Source organism: Neopsephotus bourkii, unplaced genomic scaffold, assembly GCF_033783945.1.
Source record: "Neopsephotus bourkii isolate Nb327-2 ecotype Australia unplaced genomic scaffold, CSIRO-AGI_Nbou_v1 NB_457, whole genome shotgun sequence".
In the NCBI taxonomy this organism is placed as follows: Eukaryota; Metazoa; Chordata; class Aves; order Psittaciformes; family Psittacidae; genus Neopsephotus; species Neopsephotus bourkii.
In genome coordinates, this window is record NW_026900959.1 from 2,459,175 (window position 1) to 2,471,745 (window position 12,571).

Sequence of the window (12,571 nt, forward strand, 5' to 3'; positions counted from 1 at the left end):
TTTCCCTAAAACTTATATCTAGCCACAAACAAGCACCGTTTTCTTTAAGCATCCCTGGATTCAGACTTTGAGGCTGCAAATGCCCCTAACTTTGGTGCTGAGGTTTTTTCCCAGCCTGCCAGTACATCAGCAATGATTTAAGCTGAGCTCCAGCCTGCATTTCTCCAACACTGCCCTCCTTTAAACATCTGCAGGAACACATGGGTGCCTGCAGAGATTTCCAGCACAGTCAAATTAAGGCTCAGCAGGCCCTTCACACATCTCAGCCAGGTGCCTTCCTTCCACTCCACAAGAGAAGCACCAGCCACCACTCCAAAAGCTGTCCCCAGGAGCTGCAGGACACAGCAGCATCACCATCTCAACCATGTGCTGTGATCTTCCTGGGAACACCACTGAGACTGGAGAAAACTCCCTCCTCCTGTCTTCTTTTTGAGACAGTTCAAAAACAAAAGACCATATTATACTTAAAACCCATGACATAATAATAATAACAAGCTCTGTGATAAGAGAAACCAGTGATATGAAGTACTAGGTAAACATCCCATCTGAGCTCATGTTAGATTACTTGTGTTTGTAAATGCACTATCATACCAATATGGCCAAGCCTTGGCCATATTGACTACCATCAGTGGTCCACCTTGGCCTCCAATCGGGAGACTTGGAGGCACACCATACATAATGCCGCTGACTCCTTTGAGAGCTCATGAAGAACTAGTCTCGAGGAGAAAAGACAACGCAGGAAGAATCGTGTCCCACCTGTTCCACCCAAGGAGACCTGCTGTGCTTTTTGTAGCCAGATTTGCCTATCCCACATTGGCCTTTTTAGTCATCAGCGCGCTTATAGTAAGCGTGGGTAAAAGCCCTTCCCAAGTCTTCGTTCGCAAAGTCAAGCCATGATGATGATGATGATGATCATACCAATAACAGTAAGATGAACAATCAGATGGATTAGTAAATAGTATCTTCCTCCTGCAGAAAGAGAGAGCAAATACCAGAGGCATTTAAGCAGTTTGCCAGTCCAAAATGTGACAAAATCTAATACAGGCTTTGGAGGAAGTTACATATACATACATACACAGACAAAAAGCAGAGGGCATTTAAAAAATCTATTCATTAGGGACTGTAGTGACAGGACAAGGGGTAATGGGTTAAAACTTAAACAGGGGAAGTTTAGATTGGTTATCAGGAAGAAGTTCTTTCCTGTTAGGGTGGTGAGGCACTGGAATGGGTTGCCCAGGGAAGCTGTGAATGCTCCATCCCTGGCAGTGCTCAAGGCCAGGTTGGACAGAGCCTTGGGTGCCATGGTTTAGTGTGAGGTGTCCCTGCCCATGGCAGGGGGTTGGAACTGAATGATCTTAAGGTCCTTTCCAACCCTAACTATTCTATGATTCTATGTACAATACCACTGAGAAAATTCCAAATTCAGCAATACACATTCCAGAGTTACAGAAAAATCTAAGTTTGCTCTCCAGATTACCAGGGCATCACCAGACAAACCCTTAGTGTGGATCTACTACTTTATAATCCAATTACCTTGGTAATTGGTTTTCTTTGGACACATGCATTTAACCGTTTCAGAAGCCTTAAAATTATACCACAGCTACAGTTAGGTTCAGTGAAGACAACTCTGCTCTGGGACTTTGGCAGTGACGTGTTTTAGGCTTCTCACCAGATGAAATTTCTCTGCATTGCCAGGTCAGAGGGTTTTACTGATCATCATTTTAACTAACATCCAACCCATCTAAAACAGTGGCCTGAATCTCTTGTAAAATACCCTTCAGTTCGTTCCCCTCTGCTTCAGTGGCACAACTTAGCTCACACCAAAAACGTTTCCCAACACAGTCTCCTATCAGCCCTATGTTTCCTCAGGCAACCCTTTTGAGAGCAGCTTTTCCTGCTGTCTTCTTTCTTCCCCCCTCCCTTTACCTAAGCAGGCAATGAATGCTTCCATTACTGACTTTTAGCTATGGGTTCTGAAAGCTTTATGTGGGTGTTAAACCTCTGTTGGTGCTAATAAAACCATGGAGCTGGAAATACTTGCCAGTGGGAGGGTGACTGCAGGGAGGATGGAGAACTGGGGAGACCCAAACGACAACACCCTGAAGGGAAAAAAGACAATGGAAACAGTTGGTTTTCGGTAGCTGACAGGGACTTCTCCTGCAATTTTCAGGAGATACTGGAGGAATTCTGCCTCTGGGAGCTTCCTCTGACTACTCCAGAGGCAGCAGTGGAGGCTCTGCTGGCTTCTCCTGGATTAAAAGTGCTGTTGTTGCCTCCTGGAGATGCTTCAACAATTCTGTTTGGAAACAGTTTTCCTCAGAAACTTCCCCCTTCTGCTTCAAGAGAGGGAGAGGGTGGGTTGCTGAGTGATTTCTCCCTTTCAGAGGGCAGCTGCCCACTGGTAACTCCCACTGGATCCTTCTCTTGCTCCTACAGAAACTGTTCTGCCTGGTTGCAATTACTCTTCTCAAGCCCTGATGCTTGCTTCCTTCCAAGCTTTTCTGGGGGGCAAAGCCCACAAACCTCAAGAGCAAACCTCACCCCAAGATTAGAGCATGTTTAACAACTGCAAGGGGATGGCTATCACCTTGCAGAAAGCCATCCCAGGAGCTTCAAAGCCAAAGCATCCACCAGCCACCAAGCAGAGCTTCTCCTTGCAGCAGCTACCACCAGACACATCTCCCAGCAGATGAACCAGAGCTTCGTTATGATGTACCACTCTTAGCCAAGTACTTGCCTGAATGTTGCTGGTGATTGGAAAATAGAGGGGTAGGAGCACTTGGGCTGCAACATTTATACAGTAGTATGAAAAAACATCTTACTGATAACTTTTTCTCATTATTTCCATGTTATTGTAATTTCATGCAAACTTTTCCTTTCCAACAATGCTCCTGACTGGCATACACTTGTTCCGAGCTGGATTTGCCCCCCAGCAACATTTATAATGGTTTCCGGATCATTTTTATTCATTTTGTGTTTTACTTACTGTACCTCATGTGACTTATGTATCCCCCAAAGCTCATATTTCTATTTGAATTGCAAGGCAAGTACTGGATTTTAACATTCTGACTGCACACACGTTCTCCTTTCCCTCAAAATGAAAGATCATTTGAACTTTAAATTGCATTAGCATGACATTTTTCTACTAAATTACCCTGGCTGCACTCAGTCTGAAAAGAAACAAACCCCTTTTAACTTTGTGTAGTTTATGGGTATGTCTAAACACCGGAGGCAATGCACAAGGGAGAGAAGAGGAGGAGAGAGGTCTGCAGCACTGCTTGGCATTTTCACCCCAGGAGAGGCAAAGTCCATCTGTGAGTCCTCCACATCTGAGCCTGGGTCTACCTGATCCCCTTCCAGGACTTGAGGCTCCAAATTCTGAATATCAGTCAATGACTGACCAGCGGCACCAGGTCTGTGCAGCTTCACATCTACATCTTGCAGGACAACACACCAACCTCTACAGAGCATCCATCCACCCCTGCACACCCCACTCCACATCCACTGCAGGAAGGATGGATGCAAGAAGCACCGAGGTTTTGAAATTCAGTTTTCAATGCCCACTCTATGGACTGCATCTCTCTGGTAGCAGATTGGCAGTAGAATGTCCCCGTTCCTTGTTTTAGGAGGATTTTGTGGTGCAGGATGCCAGATCCCACTCAGATGAAGGGTTTTTTGTGTTGTTTTAAAGACAACCATGTAGTGACAAGTGTTTTGGGCCTGACAAAATACTTCAGCTGCCTGTGCCATCACAGCTTCCCCCTCAATTCAACTCACAACCTGGTTTATCCCCCCCTAATCAGCCATCATCAACAATTCAATCCATGTGATTCACACACTTGACCACCGTATTTAATATTACAAGACCCTTTTCCATGCCCGAACTGACTCCCCTCACGATGAATCTCCTGGCTCTGTAGACCTCTGTCTCTCACATCTACAGGCAACCCATTTCCATCTGAAGAGGAATTTAAGAACTATTAGTCAGGGAACACAACAGATAGTAACTATAGCAATGCATCAGTCACAGCACGGTAATTACACACCAACAGGTTGCCTGTAAAAGCTGGTCTACCTGGCAGAAAATGGCAGTAATCAGCCTATTGGCAGCAGACAATACAGCATCATTTCTAATTCTTATGGCTTCATGTTCTTCATTTCACAGGGGCTGGATGTTAATCACTGAGTTGCCATGGTTACCCAACATCCCTGACCATCCCTGACCACCAATACACAATGAGATGCAAGGAAATTAGAGGGGCTTTTAGTCACCACTGCTGGGGAGTGGCGAGAGTGGAGAGCTGGGGGACCTGGCTGTCCTTAACCTCTCCTCCATCCTGTTCCCACCAGCTGCAAGCTCTGAACCTGGGCAGATGGTTTGAACTCCACTCCTGGCTTCTCCTTGATGACCAAAGTGACACAGCCAGAAAAAAAACAACCTTCTGCTCTGAACACCATGGCTAGCTCCCAGCCCTGTGCACTGAAGAGGTTCTCTAAAAGAGTACAAGGAGTGGCTGTGCATCTCCATGGAAGGATGAGGAATGTCTCCTCACAGGGAGCAAGGCAAGGTCTCTAGCCAACAAGCCAACAGCATGGATGTGGCAGACAAAGGCTGAGGCTGGAGAATAGTGGACCAGGCAGTCAGATGATATTGCCAAGGTCACACAAGGAACCTGTAGCAGAATACAGCACAGGCTGTTCAGTGAAACCAGCTGTCCACAGTGACTGCCAGCCAACAGGCTCAGCCAAGGTCAGAAAGCAAAAACAGCCCCAGCATCAGGTGTTTCATCCTAGTCAAGCTTGTCTTCCCAGGAATAGCAAGAGTTTTTTGCTAATAATCTAAATAATATGCATCAGTATTAAAAAAAATTACATTTGATGCTTGCAAAATTTATATCTAGTTATGAATCAATCCCACAGATAGTTCTTAAAGTAATTAAATCACCTGTTGCATGCTGGAACCTCTTAGGAAACCATGACAGTTTTTCCTCTCTTTGGGCATATCCAGAGAGTCACACCTCTGGGGACACAGCGTATGAGACATGCCAAGGGCACTGTTGCCCAGGCAGTGACAGGGTATGACGGTTGGGAGATCTGGTCTTCAAAACAGGGAGTGATCTGCTCTGGGGCAGGTCAATTAAGTTCCTTTTAACTGAAGGACCACCTAAGCTTTGTCAGAAAAGCCTCTGAATAGGAGCTAACCTTTTCTAAAATCATCCAAGGATCACAACCTGCAGCACTGCCTTTGTGCTTCCTTTATAACCACATAAAAGGTAAAGCAAAACTTAACTGATCATTCTGTTTGTCTCCATTCCCTCTTTGTTTGAATGCACAGGCATATCCACAACACTTTCAAAAACGAACACCCACAGGGATTTCACAGACCCACCATGCCACGTTTCAAGGGTGAAATGAGACAAAGCAGGACAGAAAAGGCACTAAGGGGCAGCCTAACTACTGATTACAGGAGTACCCACATTTTAGAACCAGCAATTCCTGGCCCAGCACTGGGAGAGTGCAAAGACCAGGGCCCAGAGCAGAATAGAGAAGTAAAGAGATTAAGACAAGATTCACGGAGATGCTTGCTACCAACAGGCAGTAGAAAACCAGCCAGCAAAGCCCAGCATAGGGTGTTGCTGCTTTGTAATCATCCAATCCAAACTATTCAGATGCAAAAGGCATGAGCTCCATCTATTAGAAATGCCATTCTCAGGTGGCTCTCAGCAGGCCCCCTGGCACAAACAAGGTCTGCTGATGGGAAATAACACACACTGTAAACACATTTTAGTATGCATGAGGAGTAGGACCAAAACCACTCAAGAATGAGGCAAGGACAGGAGAAGATGGCTGGCCAGGCTTCCCTTCATTGCCCCAGCCAGCAAATACTTGATAACTGATCTCTGCCTCTTCCCAGGCATCTGCTCTCCACTTGAGAGACTGTGGACACCAAACCAACCCCCTTCCCCCAGTGCTACTTCTCACTCAGTGCTTGTCAGGCCGCACCTGGAATACTGTGTTCATTTCTGGTCCCCACTATACAAAAAAGATGTGGACAGTCTGGAAAGCGTCCAGAGAAGGGCCACAAACATGATTCAAGAGCTAGGAAGCTGTGTGAGGAAGAGCTGAGAGAGCTGGGTTTGTTCAGATTGTATGAAAAGCCTCAGGGGATATATTTTCACCATGTTCCAGTATTTAAAGGGTGGCTACAAAGAAGACAGACTCCCTTTTTACAAGGAGTCACATGGAAGACAAGAGGTGATGGGCACAAGTCACTCCCCGGGAGATTCCATCTGGACAAAAGAGGAATATTTTTCACAGGGACAACGATCAGCTACTGGAATAATCTCCCAAAGGAAGCGGTGGATTCCCCAATGCCAGACATGTAAGATTCAGCTGGACAGGGTCTTGGGGCATCTAGTCCAGGTCATGCCTTGTCTAGAAAGGCTGGACAGATGACCCTTGAGGTTCCTTCAACCTGGTATTCTATGATTCTATCATTCTATGACATGATTCACTCAACTACAGAGTGGTTTAAAATGGGCCTGTTCTTCCCTCCCCTACAGCAGGATATTCCCATAGGAACACAGGTCCTAGATCCTCAAAACCCTACAAAAGCCGCTGAGCAAAATAGAAAGTCCCAGTAATACAGGACTCCAGCACCAGCCCTGTTCCTGCTTACCCATCACTTCATTCTTCACACAGGAGTTCTTGCCCTGTTCATGCAGCCCCTTGGCTGCCCTGCCCCATCCCAGCACCCTTCCCTGTGGTCACTCCAGCATATGTGGGAAGTGCCAGGTCCCAGGCACATTTGGAGGGGAAATAACTCCTTCCTTGTTCTAATCTTAGCTTATTGTTGGTGTTCTTCTAGAGTGAGAATTAAAAGAGGGAAGGCAGCATCAGGGATGCTGGAAACGGCACCAGCAGCCTCTTGTGGGCAAGACAGGTGCTACAGCTCCGAGCACCCAACCTCTGGTCCTGGGCTGCAGGGGCTTGGGTAAGTGGGGTTGCTTGGCAGGGAAACAACAGGGAAGCACTTGATTAGGGAAAACAAGGCACCTCTTGGGTAGGGAAAGGCAGCAAAACTAAGCCCTCAGCTCTCCCTCCTTCAAGAAGAGGCAAATGCTTATCCATATATAGGAGGCAAGCAGTCCACGCTTACCTCTGGAATCTTGCCTCAAATCATATCATGTATCAGAATAAACCATTTAAGACCAAACTCACCACCCCCAGCTACATCATGCTTCTGCTCAGCACTGAGATCTAACAGAATTAAGGAATTACATTACACTAGAAGTGCTTCACCTGACAACATCACCTTGTGAGTAAGTGATTAAGTCATCTTTCTTTACCTACTGCACTGTCTAGGCTGAGTGCTGACTTCAAGTCAAACTCTGCATAGATAAGCCAGCCCGTCTTGTCAGCAATCCTTTTTCTTCCTCCAGTGTCTCCCACTCAGGATTTTATTTTGCAGAACACAACAAAGACCACTCAAACTGTCAGATGCCACTCAACTTGCTTCAGGCTAACCTGGGATTTACTTAGAACACTGTTTTCAGCCTGCCTCCACTTAAACACAGCATAGACGTAGAAGATAGCCCACAAGTACATTAAGGACTAATGAGACAAGGAGAAAATATTTTGGCCAAGACCATCCAAATCCAAGAACTGAGCCAAAGCCAGCAGCATAATCCTCTCAGCTCACAAGCACAAAGTCGTTAAATCCCACTCCCTCCCCAGTGAAATCCTGTCTGTCCCCACCTTTACAACCTCACATAATCATCTTTTCAGCTTCCTAACACACTTTTTAAGCAAGATGGAAATTCCCAAGAGGCTAAAACCTCTAATTATTGCTCACCTCCACACTCATGGCTCTGCTTTTCTGCCAGAAAGCAGCTCTTACACACCTCAGTCTCCTACCTTGGGTTGAGAGGCCCATTGCTGCTGTGACAAGGGTGGGGAAAAAATGGCATTTCCTTGCTTTGGGGCCTCCGCACCAGCACTTGGGCTTGGTTATCTTCAACAGTCGTGCAAATCCAGGTGCGTGCTGGGACTGAGCTGAGACAGGAGTCCGAAGAACAGTTTGATGGAACCACAGAATCCCAGCCTGGTTTGGGTTGAAGGGACCTTAAAGCTCCTCCAGCTCCAGCCCCTGTCACGGGCAGGGACACCTTCCACTAGAGCAGCTTGCTCCAAGCCCCTGTGTCCAACCTGGCCTTGAGTGCTGCCAGGGATGGGGCAGCCACAGCTTCTCTGGGCACCCTGTGCCAGCGCCTCAGCACCCTCACAGGGAAGAGCTCCTGCCTAAGAGCTCAGCTCAGTCTCCCCTCTGGCAGGTTAAAGCCATTCCCCTTGGCCTGTCCCTACAGGACTTTGTCCAAAGCCCCTCTCCAGCTTTCCTGTAGCATCTTTAGGTGTTGTAAAGCTGTGGTAGCAGACTTTAGTGTTCACTCTCCTGTCTGCCAGGGTGAGGACAGGGAAAGTGTTGAGTCTCCACCTCTCCAAGCCAGGCTTAGCTTACATTAACTTGAAACCAGTCTAAACTACCCTGGAGAAAAAACACAGAAAAATACCTGCCTCAGGTTTTGCTTTGATTTAGTGAAACCAGTTTATGACTGTGTTTGTGCATCCCAAGGTTCAACAAATCCCTAGGTCATTGTTTGTGTTTTTAAGTGATTTAATTTGGTTTAAGGGTTGGAATTTGCAAGAGTGTATGAATACCAGTACTTCACATTGGAGCAAAACACATAAATGGATCCTGGAGTAGAGCTCTCAAACTTCCCTACAACGGATTTCACAGGTGTGAAGTCCAGCTCCACTCCAAAGGAAATGTGGATGCTCTTCCATAGACCAGCACTTCATCCTCCAACTGTACCCATGGGGCCTTTTAACCCAGTTTAAACATCTTGTGTTTGAGCTGGGACAAAATGCTCATTATGAAAGCTCTCCTTGCAGCTCTGCAATGGATGCTGCCTGTTCTGTAGGGATGTTTCCTGTCTAGCTTCAGTGGATACACCACAAATATTTCGTCCTGCACAGAGCTGGGGTTGCCCAAATAGTGCTGTGAGCTCCACAGAAGGCTCAGCACAAAGCAGGACACGAGGTCCAGCCACGAGTGCAAGAAAGGGTGAACACAATGGGGGTTTGGCATGCACCAAATTAGCAGATCACCAGTTGCGCTTGAATGATGACTGCTATTGCCTCAGGTCTGAGGACTCCTCAACCAATACTATACTGGAGCAGAGGCAAGGGCTGAGTCATGATTAAAAAAACCACCACAGTAGGTCCCTAAAAATAGTTCCTGTGATTCTGTCATGGCCTCCTGTGCATCACAACCACACCATGATTCTCTCCAGCACATGGCAAAATAACCCCACATCCTCCAGTCCACACCCAAAACCCAGCCTGGGCTGCATGAGAGCATCATTTTTCAGAAGGGTTCCCTGTAGCAGCTACATTGCCCCTACGACAGACCCCTCCAGGCTGCTGGGTGCCCCCAGCACTATCATTCCTCCCATCCAGGAGCCAACAACTCTGCAGGGGATGGGTCCACGAAGCCTGGACTGGCTTTTCCCGCTGCTTTAATTACACATATGAGCAGTGGAGAGATGCTGTAACCACGGCCCTGGCACACTATAAAAGCACATAAAGAAACATATGTGATCATTATGCAAAGGACTTACTCCTTTATGGAGTTTGGATTATGGTTTATAATATATGAAGCCGAACTGCAAAGCGCTTTGGTTTTTACAGAAGCCATAAACACGAGTAACAGTGTGCCTGGGAAAGAGCAGCTAGACCAGGCAGCAGCACAAAGATCATTGCATTCCCATTGGGATGTAGAGCAAACAATGCCATGTGAACCTAAAACTAGGGATCTTGCCCAGGCCCTTTGCCTCTCCTGCTGCAGACTTCATGCTACAGCTTTGGATGAAAGATCCCCTGGCAGCAGCATCCCCCTTCCGCAGCCCCAGCTCAGCTATAATCCATGTGTCCCATGTGCAGAGTGAAGGAGCAGGAGAGATGCTTTCCTGTCTTTTTTGGGGGGGCTTACTCCCTGCTGCATGGTTCACATATGCCCAGAAGGGTGAAGAAACCTGGAGCTACGGAGGAGGGAGATGGAGGCTCATCCCCTTGGCTGCAAATCTCCTCTTTTATTGTGCTAATTGCCAATGCTTCCACGGTGGTGAAATTACTCTGTGCAGAGATAAGGCCAAGGCCCAGCCCCACTCAGGGAGAGGAATGGTGTGGGAAGAAAACAGCTTTTTATCACAGGGATGCAGAGGGGAAAGGGATAGGAAATATAAGGAAACCAGATCAACGTGATCTTTTTGCAGCCTGCAGAGTGGGGCATTGATGGTTGGGAAAACAAAGAGGGCTTGAGCAGTGGAAGAGAATAATCAGTTTTTTCCCTGCCTTTACTCAAGCTCTTTACTCAAGCATTTCCTCCAAGAGAAATGCTCTTACCCTCAGCCTGGTCTGAACCTCAGTCTGCATTTCTCCTTCCTCCCCAAGCCAGGGCACATTTGGGGTCCAGGGTGCAAACCAGCATGGGTTTGGGATCCAGGCTGGGACTGCATTGGCAGGGCAGGGAAAAGCATCTGTCAGCATCCTGCTTCTTTCTTCTAAGTGATAGAAACATCCAGCTCTCCATTGCCTGGCATGGCACAGCATCACCCCAAAAGCTCCCTGAGCTGGCAGCAGAGCTCTGCACACCTCCAGAACTGGCTGTATTTCAGGCCTGGAAGGATTTCATCAATATTTAAACAAAATGCTTTCAGCACAGTAGGTGTACGGTGTGTGCTACTTACACCGACACTGAAATACATAGGGATAACTGTGGGTGCCACATCACTCTGCAACCAGGCTGTCCCCAGCTGGGTTAATAATCACTGCTTTGCCCTGGCCACCAACAGCAAATTCTTAATTTAAGCAGCTCCTTGGAGAAGTAAGCACATATATCTGCCAATGGAGAAATCAGCACTCTGCAGATGTGAGCTGCTCAGTTATTCCCCATGGGAGATTCATCTCTGGCAAAAGAGATTTGAACACACAACATGGTTGTTAATGACCCCCTCCTAAAGGCACCTTTTCCCTTCTCCTCTTCAATTCCATCCCCTCACACAGCCTGAGGACCAGGCTACCTCATTCACCTCCCTCCCTGCACAACAGGATCCCTAACTTCCAAAGGGAGAAGCGTTGAGTATCCACTGTCCTCCACATGGGTGCAGCCCCCCATTATCAGCCCCTCATGCTGCCTTTTTGCTCCCCTCTTCTGGGAAGTCCTGAACACCTCCATCTCCTATGGCAAAGGGAGATGTGAGGGGACCGCAGCCCTTGGTGGCTCCATGGGATCCAGCTCCTTTCAAATCCCATTGCACAGCAGATTTTCCCCAACAGCCCTGACAGCATCTTGGCCTCATCAGAGGGAAACTTTGCTCTGGAAGGGAGTGGAAGAGCCCCAAAAGCTTTGCTCTGAAAGGTGATGTAACCATATTTCCCTCAAAGATCCAGGATGAATTATTTAGACCTGTAGTGCAGCAGCTCTGCTGAATTATTTAGGAGGATTTGCTTTTGTAGGCCAACAAAGCAGAAGCAAACTGAACTGAGAAGCACACTGAATAAATAGTCCCAAGAGAGAGACAGGCCCTTTTTCCTGTTCTTTTCTTGCTGGGAATCCATAGAAAAGCAGCCTGGATGGTATTGGGACAGAGTCCTGGGGGCCAGGGAGGCAGAGTCCGACAAACTGCTTTTTCCAGCAGGTTATTTTTGCTGCCCAACTGGTTACTGGTGTGTGTGCAGGGCTGGAAGATAATCATTGCATAAGGCTGAGTAATGCTGAGGAGGAAGGGAAGAGCAGGAGGAAAAGGCTGCAAGAGGGAAAACCTCTGCTCCTCTCTATGGGATGAGAATCCCGCTTGAGCTCCAGGGTCAGGATGGCGCAGAAGCTTGTGATATTTTTGCTTTGCAGCTGATTTCTGTTTCTGACCCAGGACGTTTCTGGCCCAGCTCCAGCAGTTTGCGATCACCTGCTCACTCTCCCCACCTTCACCCATGAGATATCATCCATCAGCTCCTTCTGCAAATCACAGCAGGATTTGGAGCACACAATGCTCTAAAAGATAATTTATCTAGGGTCTGTGCATGGTTTTGCCTTTTGTCTTCAATGCCGAAAGGAGACAAATTTTCCAGCTTCTCTTTCTGGCCCTGAGGACTAGAAACCACATTTACTATCAGAGCTTATGTCATGAAACAATGCCAGGATGATGCTTTAGAAGGATCTCTGATTGTATGAGATCTGGACAAGACAAGCAAGACTTTGTGGTGTGACAGGGATGTCCAGCTAACAGACACCCAGATTAGCATCACTGATCAATACCAAGAGCTACATAGCAACTTATCCCTGTTTTGCAACTCCACCAGGCAGAGGAAGCTGCTTTGTTTAAAATATGAAAGCAAACTTCGCTCTGAGGCTCTGGGGACATAGCCTGGGCTTGGCTCTATTTTGCCACTGAGCAAAGGAAGAGGCCGAAGAGCTACCCAGGAGCTGAGATGTGCTCTTGTGATTGATTTT